We start from the raw sequence: 12132 nt of genomic DNA, 5'->3' as shown, positions 1-12132 counted from the left end.
GGGATTCGGTTTGCTAGTTCAGTATTGTGTGCCCTTTGGTATTTAGGTGGGCAGGTGTGCGATGAGGGAGTTCTGGGTTTATTTGGTGTGACTGTTTTATTTTTTTAATTTTGTACTGCAGGGTTGGCTTATCCCCTAGTGAGAGTGGGGGTTGGGGCTGTTGTGCACATTAGAGACTATTTTATATTGATTATTGGATTGTTATTGTACTATCTGTGATGTAAACTGCTTTGGGGTCATATCTGTGAAGAAAGGCAGGGTAATGTTAATTAAATCGACGGTGCCAGAATAATGCAGGATTGGTATTAGTGGCATTAAAAGGCTTTCTTTAGGCGTGGTGTTCGGTGCCCGACAGTAAGTCCTAGCAAGAGAACAGAGCTGTCATTGTTGGAGCCTCTTCCTTAGAGAACTGTGGAATATAAGAGATTTAAGTAAATAAACATTGGGCAGTAGAAAACAATACAAACTGTTTCCTTCTCAAGTCTCGCCCATCCTTGGCCTTCTACTTCCTCTTGATGAAATCTGCTTCTCACAGAGGCGCTGAGCATTAGGCAAGTTTACATTCCCTCTTCCAAGAGTTGCTTGTTTTTTTTTTTTACCTTGCACTACTCCAGAGTTAGCTAAACCTCTGACCCTGTGTGTGTGGGTGTGGCCTTCTCCCGAATCTGAGTCACAGCCTAATCCAGGACACCTCCCGCAGTCATTTTTTTAGCAAATGCAAAAGCCAAGCAGTAGCCTCCTCCTGGACCGAGCTCAGAGTTTATTAATCCGCCTCTTGGTGTGTCCTCGGTAATGCATGACATAATTTGTTGCTCTGCACAGGTGCACGGTGGGTTGGCTCTGAGGCCCCAGTGGTGAAGGTCGACTTCGCGTGCCTGAACCTGTGTAGCAGGGACCATTCCTGGCGTGCTGATTCACAGGCAGCAAGCTGATGAGTAGGGTTTAGCACAAGGAATAGGTTTGTTATTTCCTGTGATTCTCATTCCTTGATCCTGGTCAGGGAGGTGGCTTCTTAATGGGGCATTGCGAGGAAAGGGCAGGCCTTAGGTGGACTTAAATAGGCCACTGTAGACTGGCAGGTAAGGTTTCAATCAGTTCATGCATCCTCGGATGTAATATTTTCAAAAACAGGCAATCGCACACTGGCCTGCAGCTACGATGTCTCCTTAGCAGTGTGGCTAGAATAAATGGGCAGACTGAATGAGTCAGTTGGTCTTTTTCTGTCATGTTACTGTGCCATGCTGCCAAAACTAATGAATATTAAAAGTTTATAACTTGTAAACCAACTATTTTCATCCTATCCCTGCTTGCGGTGGACCCGAGGAAGGGTGAAAGGCCTCCAAGGGAACGGCAGTTCAAAGAAAACAATTACCTTTATTCCCCAGTTCCAAAGTAACAAAACATAGTTTGGGCAGCATTTTATCAAGTAACAAAAATGGCTTCTCACCAGTAACAGAGGCAATAAAATAGATATTCAGATGAAGGAAAGGTCAGAGAAAGTGTTGGCAGCAAACCTCCTGAGGTCTCTCTGGCCTCCAGCAGGGCTCTGTTGGGTGCTAGAATCCAGCTCTAATTAGTCAAGGGCGTGGCCACACCTGACCCCAGGCCCTTGGAGCCAGAAGGCCTGGTAGAACCTGACTTTTGTTCAGTCACAGGGCTATTTGTTCCCCTTTGGACAATCACAGCTGTTGTGCTCTAGTGTTGTGGCTGCCAGAGAGAGATCTTGGACTCTTTATAAACAGTTCTCTAAAATCATCAGCCAAATGTGCAGCGGTTCCTTAAAAATCCTAAAGGAATATTAGAGTTAAAATGCATGCTTCTGAATTTAGAATATTTAAATTTGTCTGAGAGCGGTTCCCCTTCTTATTCCCATTCCCCCTGTCGTTCTGACTGTGGCTGAAGAGGGGAGAGGAACGGGAAGAGGGCCACCAAAGGACCCAACGTTTACCATTGCATTGGGATATTGGCGCTCGTCAGAACCTTTGGCAACTGATGCCATCCCAGGAATTCTTTCCTGCAGTTTCTGAGAACATTGCACAAAACGTGAGCGGGTCCATTAATGGAAACCCACTGACATATAATATAATAAGACATGATCTAATGCCCAACATTCCCTGCTCCTAACAACCCAGCCTTGGCTTCTGCACAAGGGCTAGTGATGGTGATGGCGACCGTGCCAAGTCTTCAGGTGACGATAACACCCCTGCTGTAGTTAGAGGCTGTGGGGACCCTGTTCATGGACCCACTCCACAGAAACTAACGAAAAAATCAAGAGGACTAACTAAAATTAGATGGACCTCCTGAAGATATAAAGTGGATAACATACAGCTGTGCAGAGAAGATGCGCAGTGTTTTGACTGAGGTAGCTCATCACACATTAACAAGCAGAGGCTGCTTTTGAGAAGTGTAAGTGCACTTGAAAGAAGCTACAGCATTCCTGTAGACCCCTGGACGTCAATCAGATTTGGTGATGCAAGTTGAATTTTTTTCTCTTTGTAACATCTTCACGTAATATTTACAGGCTCCAAAGCTAGATTCTTACACAAAGTATATATAGAGAAAGTACTTTCCACATTTGTGTCCTATTTGTAAATACTGCAGAAAAGGATAATTTGGGGTACATGCTTGACAAATGACATTCTTTTATTGTACACAGTTTACTTGTTTATTCTTGAAATACAGAGAGGCGGAAACCATTATATGTTTTATTAGTTGTATTTTATGGTATTAAATGATTATGTATGTTTTATTGTAAATCGCCAAGAGCCTTTGTGCACCTGGTGATTTATAAATTTTCATAAACTGTAAACTGACCTTATCCATCATAACAAAGAAGTCTGAGCAGCAGGATTCATTTGAAGGTGCTCTTCCCCATCCAGGCAGAATTGCATCAACATTGCCAGGTTTTCTTTGCAACTGTGCCGAAAAGAGGAAGCCAACCCCTGTTCTAGACTAAGTGTAATCACTGTTTTGTTCGTTTAAAACCTACATGACAGCAATCCTTAACATGTATATCTTAGAGAGTGCAATGTTCAAACTATCTACTTTGTTGCAAAGTCCTTGAGTATTTTTTGTCAGGTCCTGTTGGGTAGTTCTTGCCTCCAAGAGGCCTTGGTGGGCCTCTTGTTCTATCTGTTTAGTCCCCCGAGCTCTATGGCCTGTTGTCTAGACTTGCTTGTTAGTCTTCCCAGCTCTATGGCCTGGAAGTCCTTCAGCAGCCATCTTGTTCCTGTTTGAACTCAGCTGTATTCAAGCCTCACAGTCTGCACTTTAGCAGAGCTTGGTCCTAGACTGCGTCTTCGTGGTCTTATGTTTATGGGCTTACACTCTAGTCCTGTTTGGCCCTAGTTCATGGCCTACATTTGGTCCTACTCTCTGTCCAATGTTTCTTGTTCACGTTTTGTCTTAGATTGCTTCTTGTATCTTATGTTCCTATCTGGTTCTAGTTTGTTTCTTGTACCTTGTGTTCCTGTGGTGGTCTAGCACTGCTTCAGTGGGCACCTTCCTGTCTTCTGGTTCTGCTGTGATCCTGGCCTGCTCCTGTGGGCACCTTCATGTACCCCGGTTTGAATTTGTCCTTGACTCTGTTTGTGCCTTGCTTTTCCTGTTCTTGTTCAAGTCCTGCCAGCCACCAGCACCTGAGGGCTCAAGCCGAAGGGGAGATGGCCATCACAGGCTTCCTGCTTCATTACGAGTCCTTCACTCTCATCTTGACTATGCATAGCTTGCAACTATTTTAGGGGAGTTACACACACAAGGGCTCTGCGCCAAATTTCGAAGGGAAAGTATGGACCTATTTGCCTGCTTTACGTGCAGGTAGATCTTTCAAGGAAAATCACCTATGTAGACTTGAAAATAGAATCATGTGCGTTATTTGTCAATCCCACTGAAAAAACACGTCGCTGGGAATGTCTCCTCATAATGCGGTTTATTGCAGGACTGGTGTAAATGGCATTGAAAACAGTTTTCTTTATTTTTATCAAATGTTGACACATGGACAGTTGTACACTAAGTGCAAATATACACTGAATAAATAAAGATTAAAAATACAAAAGATTCTGCTTAGTGATGTCTTAAACCTAAACAGGCAGCACTAAACATCCAGAAAGATTGTGAGAATGGAAGAACCCTCATGGACATTTTTTTTTTTTTAAAGGCTCACTGAGTTACCAGAAAAAAGTAAAAAGTATTTTTGTTGTTTGTGTGGGGTAGGGGGAGGGTGCATTCTGGCCAATAGAGATGTGAATCGGAACTGAAATCCGAACCGATTCTGGTTCCGATTCACATCTATAGAGATGTGAATCGGAACTGAAATCCGAACCGATTCTGGTTCCGATTCACATCTCTACTGGCCAATACTTTTGGAAACAGAAGTTGCAATTCATATTTCTGTATTTCCCAAATAAGCCTCAGCAATGTATCATGTGAGCCTGTAATGGACGCCTTCCATCAGCAGGTGCTACGACGGGGAGCAGCAGAGTCCAAAGCTTGAAATGTGTAGCTGTCAGAACACTGCTCCATTTTGCAGAAAGAAATTCCTGGGTTAGAAGATGAGGAAGAACGTAAATGGGGACATTATGGCTGGCCAGATCATATCGCCAAGAAATGCGAAATGACAGCAAGAGGCAAGAAAATATTGCCAACAACAATCCAGTGGTGACTGAGATAACAAATATCAGACATAAGAGCCTTGGCCCAATAAACCCTCTCCCCCCACCAGAATACAGTATACATATAATAATTGAAACATATCGGCTCACAAAGCCAAAACTAATGAAAGAATATGGAAAAATAATTCCAGCTTCCATGTGCCAAATCCCCTCCCCTCCCAACTGACCCCCAGGAGCATACAGAAATGAATAGTATGCGCAGGCAGGAGCCCAGGAGAGGTGGATGTGCGGGCGTTAGGAAAACAGACGCTCAGTATGAATGCCCGTTTTACCGCGCATCCTATTGCATCGGCTCGAGTGTGTTTTGTAGATCAGATAATTTGTGTGGGTTGACAAGTAAGCGCGCACTTCTAACAATTTGGCAGCTTATTCAGAATTTACACAATATTTCCTATTTTTACATTTTTTGGAATGAAAGGTATATAACATTTTGTTATTGCCAGTTAGGTGAGTTCACTCTGTTTATGCTATATTTAAGCAGTAAGGCACCTTGGGGGTGAGTCATTATTAGGGATATCATATGGGTTCAGAATCCATAATCTGGCACCCTTTTTGCAAGATCAGTACATCCCAAATGTTTGCTATGCCATCCTAAAATAATGTGAAATGAAGAAATACAAAATAGGATTCCATGCCCCTGTCGGATATAAGCTATCCCAGGGTGTGCCCCTCACCCCACACAAATAATACTGGTCAACAAGTACTTCTTTGATAAGACACTGAGCACACACTGTTTGTCTCAGAGAGAGCCTGTGTGCATGTGAGTGTGAGAGATCCTGTGCATTTTTCCTTATAAAGTCCATATTCAGTCACTGTCTGTAGTGTAAAGTTAGCCGGATAAATGCATCTGGTTAATTTGAAGGTTTATTCAATAACGTAGCCACATCAGTGAATACAGCTGGCTAATTTTATCTGGCTACCTTTAGGACAGCTCTCTGGCCCAACCAGACTTAATTGGATAAGTTATCTGGCTAAGTCCCCTCCTCCTAGTTATGCCCCTTGAACGCCCGTAAATTGTCTGGCTATATTCTAGTTGGCTAAGTGCCCAAATCTTCATTTAGCTGGATAATGCCTGAGTTATCCAGCTAAATGCTTTTGAATATGGACCTCCTATATATTTTCACAGGCACGCATGCACACATAGACTGTCTCACATATGCACATATAATGTTTGTGTGAGGGGAAAAGAGCCTATATATGTGTGTGAGAGAAGGAGTGTATGTGAGAGCAGGGGCGTGTATATTAGAGAGGGAGTGTGTGAGAGAATGAACATATGTAAATGTATGTGAGAGTAAGCCTGTGTGTGTGTGCTTGTGCGAAGGAGAGAGAGAGAGGGAGAATGTGTATGTGAGAGAGAGGGAGTGTATACGAGATGATGGGCATGGATATGAAAAAGGGAGGGTGTGAGAGAATGAATGTGTAAGTGTATATGTGTGTGAGAAAGAAGATAAAGTTTGTGCAGCCCCACCTCTCCCAATTCATGGCAATCTCAAGGTGACTGGAAATCAAAAGATGCTAAGTATGGAGAGCAGGAGATATTCTAATCCTTATGAGTTTTAATTATTGTGGGTTATTTGAAGTTTCTGCTGTTTTGAAATATTTTATTGGTATTTTGGGAAATTTATAACATTTTAATTATTGGGTGTTTTATTCATCAGATGTTTTGAAACTTTATTCCTTTTATTAGTATGGTTTATGATTTATATTTCTTGATTTTATTGTGTAATGTATGAGGAATGCTCAAGCTGTACTGCAAACAGCCTCTGGCTTGCGATTTGCAGTTCAGTTTTTGTCTGCACATTTCCATTTATGCTTTATGGTCTCTTTATTCTATATTTGTCTCCAATAGTTAACTGACATCTGTGGGTATATTTTGTGTACTCTTTAAGAGCTGCTAAATATCATCTGAATACCATCTTCTATCCATTTTCTTAAATTGTTGATGCAATGCTGTCAAATTATTTTAAAAATGGTTTTGCTGGGTGGCTATAACTTGCCAAGGCTTTCTTTATTGCATTTAGGGCCCTTAGGAGCTTTTCTTGAATTGTCTTATAGCCAAGTTGCCAGATACAGTTAATAGCAGGCCAAGGTATGCATAGTCTAGTGTGCTCTACTTCTTGGTTATTTAGACAAAATTTGAAATTTGTGTTAGCAATTTTTTTGGCTGAGTTCTGCTGGTGATATTTGATCCAGAGATCCATGATTGGTAGAAAATTAAAAAAATATCTCTTTTTCTATAGATGCAGCATTTCTATATCTAGAGAATGTGAATTTCTGTATTTCTAAGGCCAGCACTGGAGTGGTTGGAGGGCGGGGGGGGGGGGGGGGGGGGGGGCGGGAATGGGGAGAGTGCTGAGGTTAGGGGGAGGAAGAAAGTGTGCCCAGCCCTGCTGATCCATGTCAGTGTGAGGGGGGTAGAGGTGTTAGTCCTTCTCCCTCATCCTCCCAGTCGTCGGTGCGCGCGATTCTGTATTTAAATTAGGTGACGCGGTAAAAACGGGGAAAAGGAGGCGCTAGGGACACTAGTGTGTCCCTAGCGCCTCCTTTTTGACAGGAGCGGCGGCTGTCAGCGGGTTTGACAGCCGACGCCCAATTTTGCTGGGGTCAGTTCTCGAGTCCGCTGACAGCCACGGGCTCGGAAACCGGACGCCGGCAAAATTGAGCGTCCGGTTTTCGGCCCGACAGCCGCAGGCCGAATTCCAATTTTTTTTTTTTCTTTATTTACTTTTCGGGACCTCCGAAGTCGGAGGTCCCGAAAAGTACATAAGTGACATGGATCAGCAGGGCTGGGCACACTTTCTTCCTCCCCCTAACCTCAGCACTCTCCCCATTCCCGCCCCCCCCCCCCCAACCACTCCAGTGCTGGCCTTAGAAATACAGAAATTCACACCCAATAGCGCCATCGTAAAAGGTGGTGCTATTGGGCGTGAAAATTGGAAGCAAAACGGTTCCTTACCTTTTCACCGTCCACGCTGTCTTCGTGGCGTCTGCCCCAACTCCTCCTCTTCCGGGGTAGACACCGCCCCGACTCTGCCCCTTTTTCGCATGTGAAACGTCCCTTTTCACGTGCACTAGCTTTAGAAAATGACCCCCTTAGTTTCCACACAGGGCATGGGTTAGCCTAGAGCCAGCTCTGCTTATACTGGAAGGGGCAGTGTATGGTACATAGTCGTATTGTAGGCCGTTGGTTAACAAACCTAGCCCAGGAGACCCTCAAGAAGACCTGGTTTTCAGAGAAGGTGAGACATACAAATGAACTTGGTTCTTAGACTGAATAGATATGAATACATCTCATGAACATTCCCTGTGCTTATCCTGAAAACCTGAGTTTGAGAACCATTGGTCCGGGCTAGGCAAAAAGTCATAAAGGCACAGCCAAGTATTTCTGCACTGTGGAGGCAAAAAACCCCCCAAAAAACAGTACAAAGTAGGTAGTGTTTAAAAGTAATAAAATGGAGATTTTTTTCATAGCCAGTCTTCGGTATTGTATGACAACGGGGCAGTCAATCCATCTGGATCAGGATTATATGATGCAACTGTTTCCTGGATAGCAGTGAGTAGAGTTTGGCACTGTGCGTCTTTTTATAAATGCACTGCTGCTCCCTTGCCTTACCCACTGGCAGTGGAATCTTTTCACCCAGAGATGAAGAGGTTAGAGTGCAAGGGCAGGGGAGTAGGTTTAGAGTAGGTGAAGAAAGTAATAAACTGTCCGGTCTTTGAAAGAGAAGAGGGTTTAGTGCCTGAGGAGCAGCTGATCCTCAGTATTAAGCTAATGTAAAACCTCCAGAGGCTTAAGGATCAGGCCAGAGGCTGTCAGGAGGAATGGTATGGTGGCTAGGCTGACTGTGTGCTAAGTTTATGACTACAGGGGAGCGTGGTGGGGGAGGGGGAGAAGAGGTGGGTAAAGCATGTGCGGAAAATTAATTTGGTTCGGCGACGTGGACGGCCTGTGGCCCTTTGAAACTGAAAGCAAAGCTTAGCAGCTGTAGCATTGTACAGTTTGTCATGAGATTGCATAATAGAGATTTCCGTAATTAATATTAAATTGTGAAGTGTTTTTTCTTTTTAAGGATTTTCGCTCTGCATGTGTTTTTCATCTGGTTTCTCTTCTAATGGAAGAGATTCACAACTCTAAACTCCTTTACTGGATTAGCAACATTGCCAAGTTTTCCTGGTTTTCAGTTCCCTATATGCCAAGTTATTCTTTTGGATGTGTTTTAAAACTGCATTTATTGATCTATTGATTCTTTGATTTAATGTCTGAGACTTGACTAGAATTATTAACTGCTTGTGCAGCAGATTTGTTTTAGTTACAAATAATCCATATGCAGCCATCATTTGTCTGTGTGCAATGATTTAAGATGCCATTTTATTCCTGCTAGACTTTTATGCTTGAATCAGTTTTCAACAGTAGGGACGTTCTGGAATTGGATATATGAGATTATCTGCAAGCAAGGCTGGAAAATGTTTTGCATGCCTTCAAAAAAAATGTAAATTTAAGACTTACTTAACTCTACCGTTAGTGAAGTTTTTAAGGCCGCCACTTCAAATTCTTTGTAGCATTTTTAACTAAGCATTATTTCCTCAGCATGTGCTTACATTACATTACACTTTCAAAGTACGCCAACAAAGTACACAGTTACATTACATCAGCAAAACACATATACATCATATACAATAGCATATACGTTCAAAAATATCTAACTACAATAATATATCAAATATAACAGTGTAAATAATCAAAGCGTATAAGTAACCCTTCTCTACACCTCCTCTCACAAGGGGTAGGGATTGCTAGTATCCTAGTGTTCGGGAGGGAATGGTATAGAACAGTGGTTTCCAAACCTGTCCTGAGGGAATCCCAGCCAGTCGAGTTTTCAGGATATCCATAATGAATATGCATGAGATAAATTTGCATGCAGTGGAGGCAGCACATGCAAATCTATCTCACATATATACTCAACATGGATATCCTGAAAACCCAGCTGGGTGCAGTTTGCCCAGGACAGGCTTGGGATGTCCTGTGACATTCCCACTAAAACACAAGCAAAAGACTCCCTACACCCGCCCCAGTTGCTCCCGAAGGAGCTCCCAATCGGGTGACACCCTCTGGTGTCGCTCCTTCTGGAACAATCCACCCCTACCCACAGCGTGAGGGGGGCATGGCCAAATGGACCACAGGAGCGGGAACAGCAGCAAAAGCTTCCTGCATCACAGGGGAAAGCTTCGGTGATAGATAGTCTGTTCCCTGCGGAACTCACAGTTCTATCTTTATTTATTTATTTATTTATTTGTAGGGTTTTATATACCGTTATTCGGTAGAGCCATAATAACGGTTTACAAATCTGCAATTATCATCCAACATATGCAATTATCTTACAATCAAATGGAGTTAACATAGTATTTATTTTATTTATTTAAGACTTTTATATACCGACTTTCTTGATACAAATCAAATCAACTCGGTTTACATTGAACTAAGCAGTTAACCATAACCAATTAACAAAAGACAAAATTTGATGAAGCATAAAGTTACATTAAAACAAGGGAGCAAAAACTGGGGATAGGAAAATAAAGGGGGGAGAACAGAGATAGTTTACTATATACAGGTGGGGTTGTGGGAGGGAAGCAAGGAGTCAGTAGTTGGGAACAGTAGGGTTTTGTGAACAATCAACATATTTTCTTAGTCGTTGAATAACAGAATATTGCGGAGAACATTTTCAAAGAACTTAACGGATCAAGGGAGTGATCTTTCCCTTACATCTCTTCTGCAGTGGGCTGGCTCTTAAGCCAGTGCTTCTAAATCAAGACAGGCAAGTTTGAAAAGAAATGTTTTTAGACAGGTGAGGCATCTTGGATGTCTGAAAGGAGCCTGTTCCACAGAGTAGGATCTAGCACTGGGAACCTGCATTGTTTCCACGCCATCTTGCATGGTTTTACCTGCCAGTAAACGTCAGAGAGTTGTAGGACTTTTGGGGCTGTTCGAGTTTGCCCTCCTGGATGCATCCAGTAGAGGTCCTCGAGCCCTACTCTGAGGGATGTCGGAGGGATGTCTGAGCCAGCTTAGCAGCTTTTAAGCCTACCGCAGATGCAGCCAGCCTAGGGAACCTCGCAACAGTGGGGATCTGTGCGGGTAACATTATTTTCCCTGCCACCCATGCCTGAATTTTGAATGCCTGATGCTCTTGGTCAGCTCTGAATTTCTCTTTTATTATCCCTGATCATAGGATCATTGATGCAGTGGTCTGATTCTGAAAAATGCTCCTCCACAGGAATGTTGCCTTGCTCTTTTGAGATTTGTAGTCTTGTGTCTGTGCGAGTTATTTCTGAGAAAGCCCAGTGCCAGTGGCTGAGGGATACATCATTTTCACAGAAAAAAAGAGTGGAAGAGTATTTGGCAGTAGGAGGAAGAGCAAGCCCCATGCCGGTGAACAAGGAAGATGTAACCATGCTCTGGCTCACTGCTCTTCCCACCCCCTTTTCTTCCTCTCCTGACTGCTTTCTGTTCAGAACAGAAACCCCTTTGGTAGGGGTAGAGAGGAGACGCAGTCCCAGGGATCGGAATCCTAAGCTCGCTGTCGCCTTCCCGGCCACAGCCTGGAGACAGGAGAGAGATTCGGGGGAGCCCAGCAGAGGTTTCAGGGATCTAGGTCCATTGGTGGAGCACATGCGACACCTTCAAGGGCTCCATGTGGATGCTTAAGAACATAAGAAATTGCCATGCTGGGTCAGACCAAGGGTCCATCAAGCCCAGCATCCTGTTTCCAACAGAGGCCAAACCAGGCCACAAGTACCTGGCAATTACCCAAACACTAAGAAGATCCCATGCAGTTAATAGCAGTGGCTATTCCCTAAGGTTGGACACCGCAGTCTGTAGAGATTGACTGTGTACACATTTACTGCAGCATTCAGCAGTGGTGCTTCTTATTTTTCCATCCAAAAATGTGGGGATTTGAGATTAAGAGAATGGTTGCATTATCAAAAATTAGAAATGCATGAACAAAAGCACCAGTCATCAATTTGAACTACTGACCATTTGTGCATTGCTCTCCCACTTTACAACATGGGCTTCAGCTGGTAAAAGAGGTCTGAGAGTGTTAATTTTGAGAGTGTCAAAATATCAGTCAGGGAAAGATAGTTGTAACGATAATGGCTGGTAGGTGGACCCCCTGCCAGCAGAGACCCTCACTGGGTCACCCCCGGGCCTGCTCTAGTCTATGCCTTGAAGGCTGTATGATGCAGCAAGACCAGCCCTCTAAAACCCTCTCTCACAGGTTACTGCCCGCCTCAGCGTGGAGTCTCTTCTCTGCATGTGGCCCCTTGTCCTTGTATTCCTTGCCTAGTGTCCCTGTTCTGGGATTCCTTACTGTTGTACAAGCCTTGTCTGGTTCTTTGCTCTGGTTAGGCCTCTTAGTGGCCTTTCTTGCCTGCATGTTCCTAGCTTTGCTCCTGTCCTGTGCTA

General features: G+C 43.7%; 1 protein-coding gene across 1 annotated transcript in view; it reads left to right on the top strand.

The window, feature by feature from the left end:
- The window catches only part of FAM171A1 (family with sequence similarity 171 member A1), a 285910-nt gene that overhangs the window by 15749 nt on the left and 258029 nt on the right, over nt 1-12132 (top strand). The window lies entirely within an intron of this gene.

This window comes from Rhinatrema bivittatum, chromosome 2 (genome assembly GCF_901001135.1).
Source record: "Rhinatrema bivittatum chromosome 2, aRhiBiv1.1, whole genome shotgun sequence".
Taxonomy (NCBI): Eukaryota; Metazoa; Chordata; class Amphibia; order Gymnophiona; family Rhinatrematidae; genus Rhinatrema; species Rhinatrema bivittatum.
This window is presented reverse-complemented; position numbering and strand designations above follow the sequence as displayed.